Source organism: Mytilus trossulus, chromosome 9, assembly GCF_036588685.1.
Source record: "Mytilus trossulus isolate FHL-02 chromosome 9, PNRI_Mtr1.1.1.hap1, whole genome shotgun sequence".
In the NCBI taxonomy this organism is placed as follows: Eukaryota; Metazoa; Mollusca; class Bivalvia; order Mytilida; family Mytilidae; genus Mytilus; species Mytilus trossulus.
Window position 1 is genome coordinate 79,332,684 of NC_086381.1, and position 19,851 is coordinate 79,352,534.

A 19,851-nucleotide genomic window follows, 5' to 3' on the forward strand; every position below is an offset into this window, starting at 1 on the left:
ACAACATGTAAAGGTTAAAAACGAATTCTAAAGAGTATTCACGATTTTAAACAGTCAAATATCATATGTTCCAATCTAGAAAAATAATTTACTGTTCTATTACTATGATTCTTTGTTATCACGAGATTTATATGGTATTTGTTTGTGGGTATTTAAAAGCGATTTAAACGCCTGAAGAATAATGTGTCTTAAACGTTTATGTTGCTTCATCTGATGGCTAAATAATACATGTAAATGTGTAATTACTTGTAATGACTGCTACAAAGGCAAAAATACAATGTATTCATTAATTGATATTTTTTAAAACAAGATTAAAAAATATCTGCAATGTTGCATGGTTAGCATGTATGTTAAATATACTAATTCCATTTTGAAATTCATATTTATTCATGTTATTTTAATAATATTCAATGCATTGACGGAACAAAAGACATTCCCGTATCACCACATAAAATTAGTCGATGACCTTAAAGAGGAAAGTTATAAAAGGAGCAATGTCGCAGGTTTTATCAAATGTCCTTAATATATATAAAATATACTACTGTTGCCTTTACTTACGCTTACAAAATGTTCCTTGAGAAATTCAAAATTTTCTTCGTTTTTTTTTATTTTGTTCGGAAACAATCTTTTATCACTATTTGAATATGAAAAGTGACGGATTATTCCCTTTTTAAATATTTATTATCAGAATGATAAAAAAAAAACATGGCTCCTTCTCTGTGAAAGTATAGTGATGCTTTATTTTCTTTCGTCGATCCTTCATGTTTTAAAAGTAATCAATTCTAATATCAATTATTTGTGATTTTATTCATGCAAGGAATACTATGACACGTCGCTGTTTATTATTATTGCGATCTTTTTTGAGACATTTGTTCAGAGTAAATATAGTTTCACGCAAACTAAAAACGTAAGTTATAGTTGTAAAATTGAGTGCTCTTCTTTGCTAGATAATTGCAATGGTTGTGCTTATAACTGTATTATTTACAATATCATTGGCTTTTACGGAGACATAAACTGTTCTTACCCAAGAATATACTACATTATCTGTTAATCATGTTTGCTCTTTAAATGTTTTCTCTATCTGGTCCTTCGAACATTATGAATCGAGCATCATGGATAAATCTGTAAAATACAAATTCTACATGTATGAAAATGAACTTAAATGCAGCCTTGAATGAACGATGAGTTGATAAAAACAGCTCACGAATTAGCAATTTGCAATAAGATTAAGTCGTAAGAGGATTTTGAGAAAATGAATTTTATGATACAAGCAGTGTTACATGATGATATAACAGTCAGTTGATATTGAAGATTATTTCGTTATTCTGATTTATGATTAGTTGTACGACACGCTTAACATTTAAAAAAAGTTTCAATCTTTAAGATGACACTGGGGCATTATGCATATTTAGGTTGTACGGCCCTTGTGTTCTTTCTACCGTGTCCGTTGCTTACACATGATTCAATTATGTAATAACCATCGACACAATGGTTGTGAATTGCGTTTGCCTTTTCATATTTCGTACCAGCAATGCCTGTTTTACAAATAATGTTTCCATACTTACGATATATAACAAGACAATACGTTTTTAAAAAAAGAACAATAATTTCTGTTCTTTTACAACTATTCTTCTCAATCAAAATGTTTTTTTTTGGGAGTAAAATAAATGCACTACATTACCAACCCAACTTGCATTCAATTTTCTTGTATCACGATAAACTAATATTCTTGTAATATAATATTACATTTTTGAGAATTTTTTTTTATATTTTTACGTGACATTATTTCAATGATCTTCGTATTTGTATAATCGATCATTCAGTCAAAATGATATTCAAGAAATGCACATAACACATGGTGAACTAACTAAGGAATATATGAAGAACAAAATCTGTTTTATTAAATTACTTGTTCATCATTTTTTATTTTGTCAATAATCGTGCAGCGTTCACACCACCGATATTTATTTGGATGATCATTTCCTATTAACCTGCCGTCGATATGTCATAAAAATCATTTCATTTCTTGTTAAAATGACATATCACATGTTTTAGAACAACTTGATCGATTGACTACGAGAGTTTATTATTTAATTTCCCCAGGCTAACGTTACATTTCCCAAATCAGCAGAAACATTTAACTTTGTTAGAGACTCCAAGTTCTGACGGTTGTATATGTAACAATATTACCGGTCATTTCCTGGTCTGTTGGTTTCTATTTTTCGTTTATATATCGTATCAGTTAACGCATGCACAATGGGATATCATGAACTTGTCAAACCACCTGATCTCACACTTTTATATTTGGTTTTCATTAATACGTTTGTCTTCTTATCTAGAAATTCAATGTCATTTCATCTTCAGTGGATGGGAAACTTACAAGAGATCAAAATGAAAAAGGGCGAAATCTACGAAGGGAACAAAACAAATAATAACTCTAATTAAAACAGTGAATAGTATTGCTTAAAGGTAAAAACAAAACCGACACGAAAATAGCAGCATTTCTAGATATCGATTTCCTTTTTTACTTTAAACTTTTCATCAAAGAAGATTTCACAAGAAAGAAAAAAATACTACCGGATGTTTCATTGGAGGATTTGAATAAAGTCTCTAACAGGAGTTGTATATGATATACAGAGTCCTTTTGCTTTGTATACTACATACATATTGCAGCCTCGACATATCGACTTTGTGCATCATACCATTCAACAAGATAATTTAAGATGTCACCACTTAGCAGAACATATAGAGTACTAGTTAGATAAAGACTACAACATTGAATAAAGTATAGATCATGTTATGCCAATGAATATCATTTCAACTTACTCCTGAAAACTAGAAATGATTGAGCCAGTTTCCTCTGTCTCAATTTTGTGTCAAAGTAATTTTTTTTTAAATATTGTTTTATTAAGTTTAGGAATATCGATTTCCCTAGTGAGACAAACTTGTTACTGTAATTTATAAGATGTATTGAGATATATTAGCAATTAAGGCTTCATACAGTGTGTCTTATCATTACTTATTTATAAGTTTATTATAGTACTTAAATATAATGAAACAATATGGAACGATTCTTCTATCAGTTATCACATGAAACCTTGAGTATCTTCTGTAGCGTTAACAACATTGTGTACATATGTTCTAAGCATTTTAATTTAGTCACGTGTATAAAGTAGGTCTTTAGGATGTGATGTTCACCTGACCATTTCACGCTACCTATCAACATATTAGTCTTGATCATAATCCTATCCTTCCGAAGCAACCTGATTATCTCCATCTTTTATATTTGGGTTAGTGTTGCTAAATCGCCGAGTTCTATTACATTTTCTCCCTTTTTTCGGGTCAAGGTGTCCCCCTCTTTAAAAGATAACATTCGATTAAAACAAAATAACGTGTCCCTTATTCTATAGTATGAAGTTTTTTCAATAAACCCATTCAATCATTATAATTATTCGTAATGGCTGTAATTAGGGGGGAGGGGGGGGGGGGGGGGGGGTGATAAACTGATACGTTACCATTATTTTCAAATTGCTACATTTCGTTTTTAAAGGGGAATTGATAATTTTATTGCAGACAATATTTATGTTAGCAAATGTTTTGTCAACTACTGATTTTATTTATTGTGTGTCGTACAAAAAAAGGAAGTATCGTTTGTGGTACGTAGGTTATTTGCTGAATAATTATAATAAAGTGAGTATTGTTAAGAAAGTATAGAAGGCAAGCCATATAGTTCTTAAATTGAATGATGAACAAAACGCAATACTATCATCTGTGGTGACTAATCATGCTAATGGTTATCTAAAGTGTACTAAAAAGAATCAACGAAAGAAAAATAAAAACATATTTGAAATTAAAAGACACACTGCATTGATAGTATATCAAAATGCTCTGAAGTTATTAGAAATATCAAGATTACGTCGAAGCTTTAAAAGTATTTGCTCGCATAATAATTATCTTATATTGTGATCGTATAGAATGCATTTATTTTAATCCTATCAAATCACAGTTTTCGTATCTTAATTGATTTCTAGAGGGTCACCTTTTTTTGTTCTTATTTGGTATTTCATATCATAGTTTTGAGTTCGAAGATTATCCATCTGATTCTCAAGGAAAGGGCTTTGTATATTACTTTTATTTTATTTAGAAAATAAATCCAAAACTGAAGATAAAAATCGTCTTATGTATGCGGCTTACAATTTTTTTCTCACTTTATACTGATATAAGCGGATATTTTACAGATGTTCTAATTTCAATCTGGTCTCTTTTTCGTCGTACATGCTCCGTGTTGAAGGCCGTACTTTAACCTATAATGGTTTACTTTTTAAATTGTTATTTGGATGGAGAGTTGCCTCATTGGCACTCACACCACATCTTCCTATATCTATGTATGTGACCAACCGACTTATACTTATTACAGTGGTTGTACAAATATAAGTAACACGACAGGTGCCACATCTGGGGCAGGATGTGTTGCCCTTTCCGGAGGACTTCTTAAGTCTTTAGTTATCAATGTTTTGGTATGTGTACAATTGATGATCTTTTGGAATATTTCTCCTTTTGCCATGGCGTTATCAATTTAGGTTGATGAGTTTGCTTGTTCATTGCATATATTTTCCCCTCTGCTACAAAGCCTAACATTTGACACCCCTACCCTCCCCCCCTTTAGGACGCACATATGTTGTTTCATGTGGACCATTGTTTGATTGTTTGTCTGTTTGTCATCAGTTTATTTTCGATTGATGACTGTGACTGTCCCTGTGGTATCTTTCCCACATCTTTAAAAGAAATTAATTCCTACGCATATATAGGTAAAGCCTGTGCTTAATTTTGATATAAATGTAGAACGAATATTCAAATTCTCTTTTAACTAATAAAATCAATGCATGGGGTTTTAATAGGTGGGCACATTTGCACCTGGGTTTCTTATAGGAGGGCACATTCGTAATTATACGTACCCGTTTTTCTACTACCAAACTTCCGGGAACCAGTGCTCTGTAATTTGCTGGTATGGTGTGTTGATCTGTGTTTTTGTACAACACAAAATAAAGTATTTCAATGATATTTTCTTTTAGAAATCGTGTATAGGTGCCTATTGTAATTAATTAATAGTATTCAACGGTTAACGGGTTAACCGTCAGAAGGACCGAAAACCCGTCACCAAAAACAGTAATCCGATTAAATTTAACTTTGCTATATTATTTTTTTATCTCATATTGCGTAAACCTTCATCTGAACGCTAGCTAAAAAGCATCGGTTTCAGACACTTTCGATCACATTTAAAAGTGTTTTTTTTTATCTTTCGATTTGTAGTTTTTACAACTGTCATCGTAGATACGATGTTTTGAATTATTAAAGTCAAACTTCGCTAGGAATCCTTAAAGACAAGATTTATAATGTCAAAGGGCTACCTTCAATTAATCGTATTATAAAAACGTAAATTTTTAAGGTACTATAGAAAAGGACTCCAAACACGAACTTTTATATACCGGTTAATTGTTTAATCAGAACGATTATCAGAATAACTAGTTAGACATAGCTGTCACTATTATTGAACAAAATATTTCAGGACATGCGATTAATGAACATTACAAACAAAAGAACAAATAGAAAGAAAACTACCAAACCATAACATTCTACTATAAACTAAGGCAATACATACATAAAAATGCAGGTCATCTTTTTTGTTGCAGGATACACATTGTTGTATTGCAGCAAACAACTGGTTAGTCCTACTAACTGTTTATTGAACAGTAGGGTTACGTTTGTGACGAACAACAGATTGCTGGTCCAAACGGTGTCAGAAGTCCAGTAATCATGGTCCATACTCGGAAAAAAATTGCATGGATAAAGTGTTTTAATGTTCATCTTCATTGAATAAAAGGCGTTTAAACTTTACGTTATGCTTTGCCTTTGAAATAATCGAATATGAAATCAACTGATGAAATTTGTTCAGATGGGACGTGCGTTGATCGTGTTATGTATTTAACAAGATATATCATGGATATTTAGCAGTACGCCTTGTCATGTATATATGTCAATAAACTAAAGGATAAAAACACGTAAAAAGAATAAATGTATCATACTTCATTCAGCAAATGGACAATTTTGTATGTCAAATGGAAAATGTGACAGCTTATATAATAGTTAAATAAGCATGTGTGCTTAATTTGCATTAATCTGTAATTATTGGTTTTGACATTATATTACTCATGGACACAGCACGAAAACAAATGGCGCCTTTTAAAATAATGTCTGATAGTGAATGAAATTTTAGCTGACAACCGATTACATAACTGTTACTGACGATTCAGCTCATTCGGGGTATTTATTTTTTAGAAAATGAAACATATTCGTCACTGTCATCGAACAAATTATTGTCGTGATAAAAAATATAATTGGATTACGTCCGTATATGTAATACAATCGAATATTTAAATAGATGCATGTAGAGTTAGCAGATTAAGTTATAGTTAAACATTACTATTTGAAACAAATGTAGATGCACACAATTGTATTAATATTGATTGAATCGATGTATTATCAACACAGCCATACAGCCATCAAAACATTCTACCAGGATAGCAATATTAACAAAATAAAACAAAATCTAAATTGACTAGCAAATACGTACAAGAGTTAAATATATAAAAGTAGATTTTAATTTTGGCTGTATGCAACGAATATAGAATGTCTCAGATAATGACATGTGAATACGTCTGGTAAATAACATCAAAGTAAAAATGCGTTTCGTCTATATAAGACTCATCAGTGACGCCCTGATCAAAATAGTTATAAAGTCAACTTATAATCAATATCATGTTAACAGTATGTTTATCATGGCTCTTGCAACACACATCTCGATCCAGGTTATCAAGGCTGCTACGCTGGATGCACTTGCGGTTCAGAAGTTGTTGTTTGTTGATGTGCTTTTAGAGTGTTTCACGTTTTTTTTCAAATAGATTATACTGTTGGTTTGTCCCTTTATATGAGTTTACACTAATCATGTTTTGAAGCCCTGTATGGTTTACTTTTCCGTGTGAGTCAAGGCTCCGTGTTGAAGACCGTATGTTGACCAAAAGTTTTTTTTTCTTTTACAAATTGTGACTTGGATAGAGAAATGTATCATAGGCACTCATTCCACACCTTCTCATTTCTATTTAAAATAGAAAAGTTCCGATAACTTTCGGTACAGTTACAATTAACAATGATTAATAGAATGTAGAAATCCTCAAAGATAAAATACATCACGATAGCTGGCATATTTTTTTTTATAGTTTCAATGCTAGTCAACATGTTTCTAGCCTTCCACATTTGAATTTATAAGGGAATGTGCCTCTTTCGTTTTTTAGAATATTAACCCGGTATTTAATTATTTTTTGTATGAACTTTGTTCAAGGAACTCAAGATAGAATGACTTAATAAGGAAGCAATACATCATACTTTAATCAACAAATGGACATTTAGTATATCGAATGGAAAATTTGCATGCTTGTTTAACTTGATTGATCTGTCATTATTTTGTTTGACATTGTATCACTCATGTTTTTGTCCATGGATTTATGACTTTTGAACAGCGGTATACTAATCTACAGGCCCGAAGCTCAATTTTTGAAAATTTTTAGTTAGATTCTGATGGCCTTTAGATATGATTTTTTCAAGACGTTGAAAATATGCCACACGGCCCTATATTTTGACCTTCATAGTAAAAGTGGTACATTTTTAGCCGTAAAAGGACTTCCTATGGGAAATTGCATTGTCAATATTAACAGAAATGCAACCTATAAGACATCATACTGTTTTTTTTTCAGACTGAATATATATGTCAATAGTTAATGATGATAGGTAGTCTCATGGTGTTAATTTCTTTCTCTCTTTTTCTCTCTTCCTCTCGAAGTTGGATCGAGAGAGACAGCTAAGATTGTTGAAACTTCTTATTGCGACAGCACGTAACTGTGTGTTAATACTGTATATGATTGTTTTTGGAAAACAAAGGGGGTGATGAAGGGGAATGGCACGTCAAAGTCATGTAAGTTTGCTGAAAGATACATATTAATCATTTTGCTTTTTTTTTTAATTTGGTGTGATATAATATAAAATGTCGCATAGCAGTCATACCTTTTTTTTAATATTAAGTTATCTTTCCCAAATTAAATATAATATCACCTTGCTTGAGGGCATGCCCAGTTTTCTGTCTGATTTATTTCATACATGCAAGTTATATAATAAATTAGTATTTTTTTGTTCTACTCTACTTGTTATATAATGTATAAAATAATCTCAGTCAGCATTATTTTTAAACTGTTTGCAAGTTTTTTGAAGGCATGTGATTGATTCATTTCTTGATTAAAAATGCAAATTCAATTAGAACATTTTATATCTGTTTCAAGTTCACCAACTGTTCCTATTAGTATTTGATGCTTGATTAATTTGAACTTTAATTTAATAATACACTGTGTAATATCAACGGAAACTGTCAAATTTATATTCCGTTTGTTTGAATAATTTCTAATACATAGTGCACTGTTTACAATTTCCTTGAAATCAAAATTTAAAGTTGTTTTTTTTTTTTAATTTTGAACGACAATTGATGTTTACTCAATTTTATGAATATGTTAATTTCATATCATTTAGTTGATCTTAGATTTCAAAACCGTCATATTTTTCAACTAGAACTAAAAACTACAAAATTGGTATCTGTGTCAGCCATTTTTACATAATTATATGTTTTAGTTATCGTAATGTTATCGCTTTCATCCGAAAAGTGCGAAAAAAACTCCGAGAAATTTCAAACGGACAGTCGCTCATAAAATGGCAAAATCATAAGCGCAAACACACCAAACGAAACAATCGCAAATCTAATATTGTTAGATTAGTACAGGCAATTCTGATGTTGAAAATGGTTTTATAGCGTTATACATGTTATACGAATTCGGTCATCCCTTGAAATTTTACGGCAACAAATCTTTACGAAGCTGGGGATAACATTTTACATCGTAGCTGCCTTGTCCAAAATCCAATATCGGAGTGGGGATTTTACGATCGTCAATTTCCATTAATCTTGCAAAATACAAAGGTGTGTATTGGTTCATCTTACTATTAATGCAATTGTAGATTAGTTTTCGTTTCTAATAAGCAAGAAATATTTGCCAATGGAAAACTTAAAATCAATCGCAGAGGTCGTGCCTCGGATTATTACATTTGATAAAAAATTAATGCTTTTAATTCCATTGAGTTTCAAGCCATGAATGTGTTTCGGCATCTTTTCACCCTCTTCTTTGTTTTTAGTGATATATATGTTTTTATTCGTATGTTTCTCAATCTCACATTATGAAAAAAAACGGGAAAATAATATCATCGACATAACGCGGGGAAAATAGTATATATCATATTATATATACAAATGGAAAAAAGTATTGCAACACCTTGATTATTTAAACTTTGAAAAATCAGCTTTTATTTTAGATGATTTTGATAAAATATTCTTAAAATAATATTAAACCGTAGATAATGATAACATTGGCATTAAACCATTTTAAAAATAAAAAAATGTATGAAAAAAATATTTTACAACAAAATGAAGAATTTTTTGTACAAAAAAAAAGCATTTTACAAATTTTACTGTGGTCCAACGTTACAAAGTCAGACATTTCAAAATTAATCTAAGATGATTGTTGACATCACGGTTGATCGTTATACTCCAAAGAATTAGTACTTGGTGCAGTCTCCATTCAAACAGATAACCGCCTCTTTACGTCTTCTGATTTCTGTCACCAGTCGACTAATGTGTTGCTGAGATAACCGCATCCATTTCTGATGAAGGGCATTGGGTATTTCAAAACGTGTTTGGACTGTGGGTGTCCTTTCGCGCATTTTGCGCACAATAGTGACCCATATATGCTCGATATGGTTCAAATCCGGGCTACAATCGGGCCAAGGAACATAAACCGAATTTCATTGGAACAAAGGATCTTCCTCCACGATGTTAATTTCCATCTTTAGCTAACTCGGCACTACATTGGATACGGGCCACTGTATGTCTGTTCGAAGGCAAAGGTCACCTAAATTGTCTTATCGCACAATATCCAGTAGCGATGAGTCGACCTTGAACAGTATCCTGTATGGCAACTGCTCTCCTTTTAGGATTGTATTGTTTGCAATGGAGTTTCTTCTGACCAACCTTAATTATACTTGATTTTCCCTAATAGATTGTACAGGGGGTCTTCCTGATCTCGGAAAGTCTTTATATAGTTTGTTGCCTGATTTTTGTTTTAAAACGATTTATAGCGGAATGGCGATGACCAACAATACATGCAATTGTCACAGCGACACACCTGATTCTCTCATGCTGATAATCTGTAATCTTGATGCAGTTCAGAGTTGTAGAGGACCCATTGCAAGGTGTCAATCACATGACTTTACAAACTTGGTTATTTAAAGTGTTGAAAACAATGAGGATAAAACCAACTGTTGTATCATTTACGGGTGCAGTAGATGCATGTGCAGATAAGAAATTGTCGAGTCGATATGTTTTGATTAAACTCAGGTGAGATTTAAATAATGTTTAAATAGTTCTATTTCAACAAATTATATCACAAAAAAATAAAAATAGATTTTGATATTTGAATTTCAATTCGGTGTTGCAATACTTTTTTTCCATGTGTTTATACACAAAGTTATGTTATATACATGTAGTTCAAATATTTAATATATTCACACAAGTGATGTTGATATATTGACTTTGAAATGCACTTTCAGTAATTTCTTGGGTTTGTGCTGCCCAAAATGTCAGATTGTTTCTAGTTTCATCGTTTGTTACAAGAAATTGTTTGTTTGTTTTTCATCGATTATTGCTCCATTGGTAACCTATCTCATCATTTACATCTTTGAATGATGGAACTTACTCGTAATATCGTTTATCTTAATCAATGCAAGCTTCTCATGTTTCTGAAGAAAAAAAATGTGTGTTGAGGTCAAGGATAAGTCTTATGAATACATTATAAACAATCTGCTTAGTTCACCATACGTGATGAGGTGATGATATTCTTCATATATGTTAATAGAATATTTTTAATATTGTTCCTTATGCTTCATGTTGTCTTCAACATGTTCAAGTTGAGTATAACTAACATGGTTAAGCACTTTCGTCAACTAACTTTTATATAACATGAATATATCGTCACGCATTTCGTTTATTTGGTTGGATAAAATAGAAAAGTAAAAACAAACCACAGAACAACGTGCTTATTTCAGAAGGGGGTGTATAAAACAACACTGACAAAACGAATAGCTATAGACAACGGAACTTGTTAAAAGCATATTCCTGATATAGTACAGGCATTTTGCAAACTTGACTGCATATTTGAATGGTTCCAATGTAACATCTTGCAACGCAGTTCTACTTTAAAAGAAAGCATTTGTCATGCTTATTCATGAGTCAGCCTACTTATAATGATTTTTTTTTAAGATTGCTGATAATATACTTGAAAACATAAAATTGACTAAAATAAAATTTAACATTCATAATTTTCAAACGAGTCCCACTAATTATAAACTAAATGTGTACTGCTTACAAATTTTTATAACTATGCAAATAGCATTATTGCAATCCTGGTATCTTTGATTAAATTTTGTTTTTTTAAATTAATGGGGTTCATGATTTCAGACAAATTTATTAATTTGTATGTTCACAGAGATATACCTCGTAAGCTATATTCTTCATTCATTATAAATTTTATAAGGTTTTGAATTCAAAGTAATGCTTATTGTCTTGAGTACAATATTTCTATAAATTTTCAGCAATAAATAGCCCGACAACTATGTATCAGGTCGGGTTGAACCAATACTCATACATAATAATGTAAGGCATCACATATCCACAGAACGTATGGTCAAATGACCTGATTACTTCTGGCGTAAACAATATTTTAACAGTACCAAACTGCAAGGCGATTTCAAAAAAGGAATAGTCCATTAAAAAGGACAAAATAAAACGCTGTCAATTAACCGAAAAGGTGCTAAACTATTACAATATTTCTGAATTTGTACAGGTATTTGCCCCAAAACAAGTGTTAGTTAAACCTGAATTGAAAGGTCGTGTGGTTAAACCACATGCATGACGATTGTTTCTAGTTTTGACACTGATATGAGAACCACTACTTCCAACAAAATATAGATGAACGTGTACAACATTTTTCGGCATTGCCATTCTAACAAATAATCAATGGATTATTTATTTGCAGAAAATCTATAAAACAAGATCTGTGTTTTCTAGCAATTTGTACCAATTAACAGGCAGACAATCTTTTTAATTGTAGACAAAAAACAAAACAGTCAATTTTAAGTTTTAGATATAAATACATTTGTTGCAGTCTCACCTCCTTTCATTGCTTTCTAAAATACTACTAGCAGTTTCTGAAATTGATATGTAGCATGACAGAAATTGATAATGATAGATTTGAAATATTATATGCATTTGTGTAGATTACATTCATTTGATAGGAATAATTCATCAGTATTTGTATAAGAAATATCTTCATAAGGAAGGACAGACAAATAATTTCCATCCTGTGTTATTACAAATAGTAAGTTTTAAAGGATTAGAAATTATGAATATCAGGGCTTAACAACTGCCTTCTAAATGATAAAACAAATGGCTCTTTTATCAGTGATTGATATCAATGACATGATCCTATAATCCACAGTTTGCAGACAAACCATTTTAAAAATAGAGCCAGATATCGGTATAACTGGCCATTAAACCAATGTTTGGATCACTCCATTGTTGTTTTAAGCACTATTTTTGATTTTCTCAACACCATTATGATCTCTTATATATAAATACTTTTGTATACTTGTTTGAAAGAATTTTCGCCGACCATATTCTGGGCACAATCGTCTTATACTTCCGTAGCAAACCTTTTGCTCGTCCTATACTAATTGTGTTTAAGGTTTGCCTTTTGTTTTATTTTTGCTACGGTGTTGTCAATTTGTCCCTCAAAGTATGTATTTGATTTTTCGTCTTATTTAATTGATTTTAAATTGCGTGAATTTGAAATTGAGGTATAAAAATATAATTATATGGGATAATTTAAATGTGAATGGGAAACAATACTTAATATCGAAGAAGCTACCTCACACTCTTCCAAAACTAGTATTTAACAATGTATTAATTCCAATGCCGCAGGAATAGGTCTTTCTTGCTGATGCCTTTTAGGGATGATGTACTGCAATTTTACAGCATTGGAAGATCTGACAAGACAGAATTATAAGGTAGAGGTTAAATAGAATTAATGATAGTAGAATTGGTTCGTAATCACGTTGTAATCGGTATGCTACCATTGTGTAACGACACTGCTGACAGCCACACAGTTAATATTAAATAAGACAGAAACAATCCCATCAATGAAATAATCGAAAAGTACAGTTAGATTTGCAACTGAATTAATACGTTTTTTTAGGTTATCACTAAGGATGTGATTGCAATGATTAAATCATTTCTTGTAAATTTATATGCATTACACATGCAAATGAAAATGAAAACAAATTCAATGTAATGTCTTTTAGTTCATTATTCTATGCTATTACTTTTGATACGGTAAAAACTTATTGAGAAAATACAAGACATCATAATGTGTGAGTAAAGCATCCAACAAAAACACAAAAGTGACGTAATTTCCCAGAGTTCCGTCCTCACAATGATGAGAAATACAACAATAAAAACACAGTTCAGGTTCCAGCCAGATCTACTACCTTACAACTTGTTACAACGCCTACATATTAGTTGTGTTCTTAATATTCAATAACAATAAAACTACATAAGCCCTAAATGATTTTAAACGCATAGAAAGGAAAAATAGCAACATATAAGAACTAACCGGAAATAGTAAGATTTAGTCATTATCCACTTCTTTTTTTTTACCGATTATACGTCAGAGATATAGTTAACATAGTTGACAAATATTGGCCTTCACGTTGAACGTTTCGACAGAAATTGTTAACTTAATTAGTAATGCAATAGTACTTTACCGCTGTTCGAAGGTCGAAAATCAGTTGAGAGAACACTTCTATGGGTTACAAACTAAAACTGAGGTAAACACATCAATTTTAATAGGGAAGCAACGACAGAACAGAAACACTGAAGTGCAACAAAAAAAACAAATCAACAATGCACATACAGGGAAACGAACAATATTTCTAATTTCTAAAATTCGATATCCAACATGATATGATGATGCATGGCTTGTTATTATATTATTGGCGAAATGTAATGCATATCCAACATTTCAAGACGAACTCACGTAAATGTTTTACATATGAGCCCTATTTTGTAATATAAGTCTATGCTTAGCCGTACTGATAATTTCATAGTTTAACAGAATTTTTTTAACATGAGTTGACACAAATAATCGAAAAACCTCTACATTATCAACAAAATGTTGCGATCGCCTCATTTGTTTAATCTAATTTTGTTATTTTAAATTAAAAAAAATGTAGTCTGTTCAGTAGCGTATGAAGGAAAGTGATTTACTTATGAAGACGCTGTAAGCGTTTTGATCAGAGATAGTGTGAAATTATTATCATAATGATCTGCGTTGAAAGTCAATGTCATATATGCAGTATCATTACATCTCAAGATCGTGATAGTAATGACTTTGTGACAAAATCATGTTCTACTGAGGTATATCTATAATGTGGTTCAACAATTTTTGTCACAAACTCTAGTATGATGTAAAATTTACCCGATCAGGCAGTACCTCCAATTTAGAATTAAAGACTTACTAGTAAGATACAGTTAGCAAGATATAAATGTGGTAAAAAAAGCAAAAGAGGAAAGTTTACGAATGTATGACATGACAGTCAACAAAATCCGTTACGGACATAGAAGAACAGATAAACTTTTACAGTCAACGTGTTAACACTTAGATTAAACTAATAATACCATTTCAAGTAATATAATATTACTATAGTAATTAGGATTATATACATTCAATTCATATAATATTAATGTACTGATTAAGATTATACATGTAACACAATGTTTTTTAAACGATAACCCATTATGTTCGTTTGTTTTGTTCACACAATGCTACCATCATAATGAAATTGAATGCGTTACCACTACAAACCAGTAAAAGTCTGAAATGGCCTATATCTGTACTCGACTGTACTGATTTTTACTCGACCAGTCTGAATTGGTCTGAAATTTACTTGATAATACTCGACTGTAGTCTGAACCATACTTATCAGTGTGAATTTGTACTTTACCAGTACTTAATCATTTTATATAAGTCTGAACCATGCTCGACCTACATTTGTAGTCTGAACCATATTCGACCTAGTCTGAACCAACCTAGACCTATTCTTTGTATTTATCGACTGAATTTGATCAATTTAGGAAATATTTTTAATAAAAATGAAATTTGAACAACAACCTGAAGTTACAAATGTATTCGATATAGTATTGAAATTAAATGTTCACAATAATCAATCATAGTATAACTTTAACACAATATTAATCAACACTTACATAATAATAAAAAAAATCAACTTTAAAGTATAAATAAAACAAGCTGATTGAATAATCTAAAAAAATGAATTGTGACTAATATTTTCAATATTATATTAAATTTGATGAATATTTCGGAAGTATTTCATGCAATCCTTGATAAAACCTATTTAAAAAAGGAAATGTGTTCCAAAGTAGCAGTAAAATTTTTTACAATTAATTTAAGTAGTTTTTTGCTCAAAGTAAAGACATGGCATACATAAAGCACTTTAATATGGTCTAATTACCTCAGTACGTGTGTTTTACAGGTAAAAAGAAAGCCCTATTTTCTTAAATTCGTGTATTACTTATTTAGTATATTCGAAAGGCCTTGTTATTTAAGTTAAACAGGATGTTGCAATTTTGAATAAATGTTATTTATAATTTAATACCTCTGACCAGGTGTGATCTTATTTATGAGTTTGCCCAAAGCAGAGGTTCTGACTGGTCAAGTATTGTTCAGACCTTTGATTAAGACTGGAAAAATAGGTCGAGTACAGGTCGATAATGGATTAAGACTGTTTCAGACTGGTCGAGTAATAGTTCAGACTATTTTCAACAGCAAAGATAAGGATCAAGTACGATTCAGTACAGTCGAGTATGGTTCAGACTGGGGTCGAGTAATGTCAAGTAAAAGTCAGACTAATTCAAACTGGTCGAGTTAACATGAGTACAGTCTAGTACAGATATAGGCCATTTCAGACTTTAATGGTTTGTAGTGAACTGTCATAATTAAATTGTCACATTTGAAACGCTCCTACTGTCTTAGTTGCTGGTATTAAAGGCTTTGCACTTCAGTTCGTACCACTTTCGACGTTACTGTACATTATAAAAGCTGATACATAATTGTTTAACATCACTGTTTATTTAATAAACATTTGCACACTTATTTTATTATTTTTGTAGTGTAAACTAATTGTAGATTTAATATGGTATAAACACATACGGTTAGCCAGTGAACAGCTTGTAAAGTTGTTTTGTATAGTGTTGTTTTAAACATGTTTTGTTTCTGCTTTCTTCATAATATGACATTATTTGATTTGCTTTCTTTCCAAATGAAAAAAAAAAAAGTTATTAATATTAAATACAATTATTGAAAAAAAAATAGATTGTAAGGTTATCTGGCAATTTGATTTAATAGATTTAACTAAGGTATCTATACATAGTCATAATTGAATTAGTGGTGTTTGACTTTCATCAGGTACCATCTGTCTTTTACATCTCATTAGATATAAATAAATATAATAATAAACTTCGGCGTGATCGTGATGAGATATAACTGCATTCAAAGTGCCAGTTAATTATCTCCGTACAGAGTATTGATTTGTAATCTTTAGTCCTACTTAAGATAATTCCTTCGATTTTCGCCAGATAATTCATCCAAAGCTTTTTTAAAAGTTGTCTCGACCGTGTTTAAAGTGCACTGAGATTGGTACATAATATAATTTCAAAACAAAGAGATATGATAAAAAATCAAACACATGAAATAATAAAAATACGAGAAACATTCAAAACGATAATTTCCTAAACAAATGAGAAAGATTATAAGCTCAAACACATCAAACGCACTGTCATATTCCAGACTTGGTACGATGTAGAAAATCAGAATCTGCTTACCCTTCCAGAGCACCTGAGATCACCCACAGTTTTTGGTTGGGTTCGTGTTGTTTATTCTTTAGTTTTTTATGTTGTGTCATGTGTACTATTGTTTGTCTGTTTGTCTTTTTAATTTTTAGCCATTACGTTGTCAGTTTATTTTTTATTTATGAGTTTGACTGTTAATCTGGTGTCTTCCATAAGAATGCCATTTGTATAATTCTCCAATGTAGACTTTCTAATAACTATAAATCGTAATGCAATCTTTAACATATACTTAAACTTATGTGTCATATTTTTGATGACTTGTTAAAATATATATGTATCATTTAATTGTTTTTTCTAGTTTGATTAGTACATTGCTTAATATATTTGACTTATATAACTGATGCACCACGTAAACCAGTTTATAATCATATTAACATTAAAATTTATAGGGCACTATATAAGTCAACTTGGAATAGTAATGATTGGTTTCAAAAGTTCTTATATCTATATTATTATATATATTCATGAATCACTGTCTATCTCAGATAGTATGCGACATTTCACACAACACACAACAACAGCTACGCATGACTCCTCATTAAATATGAACAGTTTCAATTTTCATCAACATTGTTTTCAAATTACTCGTGTTTTTGTTATAAGGACTTCCAACTAGTCTCATTAAAAGTCTATTTTGTTAACCAATATCTGAAGTCGAGAAAAAACAGGAGACCAAAAGGTTAAGTACGCCATGATAAACCAATCAACCTTTTAAATCAAGATCGTCATTTCAATTTCAAAAACGCTTTGTATGACATTAATTACAAATGAAAGGTCAAAAACAAAAATGACTGGTATTAAAAATAAGCTTGTTGCAAACAACAATGGAACTGAATTCGAAAGACGAAATGATTTGAATTTATTAAACATGTAAAAAAAAGTTATACAGTCAATAAGCAGTCCCCATACACGGAGATGGAATAGACCCCTAGCGTCAATACGTGTATGTCAACAGTCACTATACAGATGCTGAGTGATTCAGAGTTTGGTGACTTCAGGTCACGGATGCCTCATGAATTGACGTTTTGATGAATTGAACTTTAACCTGTCAGTGATAAAGCAATGAACAATCAAGAGAGGATATTTCACCGCCAAACTTTCAATGGCTAATATATCGTAAACAATAACACGAACCTATACATTTTGTTTCGCTCTTTTGATTCCTTTATTAATCCCCTGTCAGTATATACAAATGTTATGGGAAGTTTTATAGTTGAAAACTAAGTAGCGAACTTCCTTAAAATAGAGAATCAACAAAATGCATGTGGAACGTTTTGGATTATATTTTGTTCTCCTCATTTATTGTGGTGGTTCGCTTTAACGTAAGGAAATCTTAGCAGAAACATTTTTACTCTTTCAAATATATCATTTTTATATAAATGTAGGTCAAGGGTTCTATGAATCTTATTATCTACTAAAACAATATATTGTTATAAACTACACAATTAAACGTCCATAATAACCTCATGTTTAAGTCTTACCCATTTATTATCAAGTGATGTCAGCCCTGTTTTGGGACATTCAAGGCCAGACAAAATCGGCTGTGGATGACAACGTTAAAAACAAAATCTCTTATCAACAATAAATCAACCATACAAATCGATTTCTATATATATGTTGTCTTGTATAAAATAACTATTTTTCTAAGTCCCCTTTAACCAGATTGAAAAACGAATAATACTTTTAGTATTTCAAAATATTTGTAATTCACTGATAGCAGCAAACTTTTATCGCATTTGTAAAGACAAATCGTATCCAGATTTACCATACAAGATATTTCATCTTGACATTTTAAGCATATCACAGATGCAATTCTCTGAATGACCACATATAACACCTTCAAAATAAGACAAAGAGGTTGATTTCTATATTGTCTGTAAACGGAGAGACAGTATTGCTAATGCGTTCATTTAATATGACTGCCGTTTGAAGGTATACCATATTTCATTATGGTCTGTTTTATTGTGACGTCTTAACTGTTATAGACAATTTTAGACAGAGAATAATCTCTTCAGACATCGTAAACAATCAGTCAATGGGCAAGTATATTAGTGGTAAGCTCAGTTTGTAATATCTATAATGAAAATTTCATAAACAATTACTAAGTGAGCCGCCACATTGTTTAGTCTGATGATTGGTTTTATTGCTTTTAAAATGCACTATCTCATTAACTCAAAGCCCACGTATCTTGGATGTGCTATTTTTATTATCATTAAGATGATTAAACGTTACAAAAATCTATTTTATGCAAATGTGTACTCTTGTTATACATCGCTAATGTCTAAAGTACAATTCTATGAACATAACATTGAGAATGGACATGGGGAATGTGCCAAAGAGACAACAACACGACCATAGAGCAGACAACAGCAGAAGGTCACCAACAGGTCTTCAATGCAACGATAAATTACCGCACCCGGAGGCGTCCTTCAGCTGGCCCCTTAACAAATACATACTAGTTCAGTGATAATGAACGCCATACTAAACTCTAAATTGTACACAAGAAACTAAAAGTTAAAATAATACAAGACTAACAAAGGCCAGAGGTTCCTGACTTGGGACAGGCGCAAAAATGCGGCGGGGTTAAACATGTTTGTGACATATATACCCTCCCCATATACCGCTAGCCAATGCAGAAAAGTAAACGCATAACAATACGCACA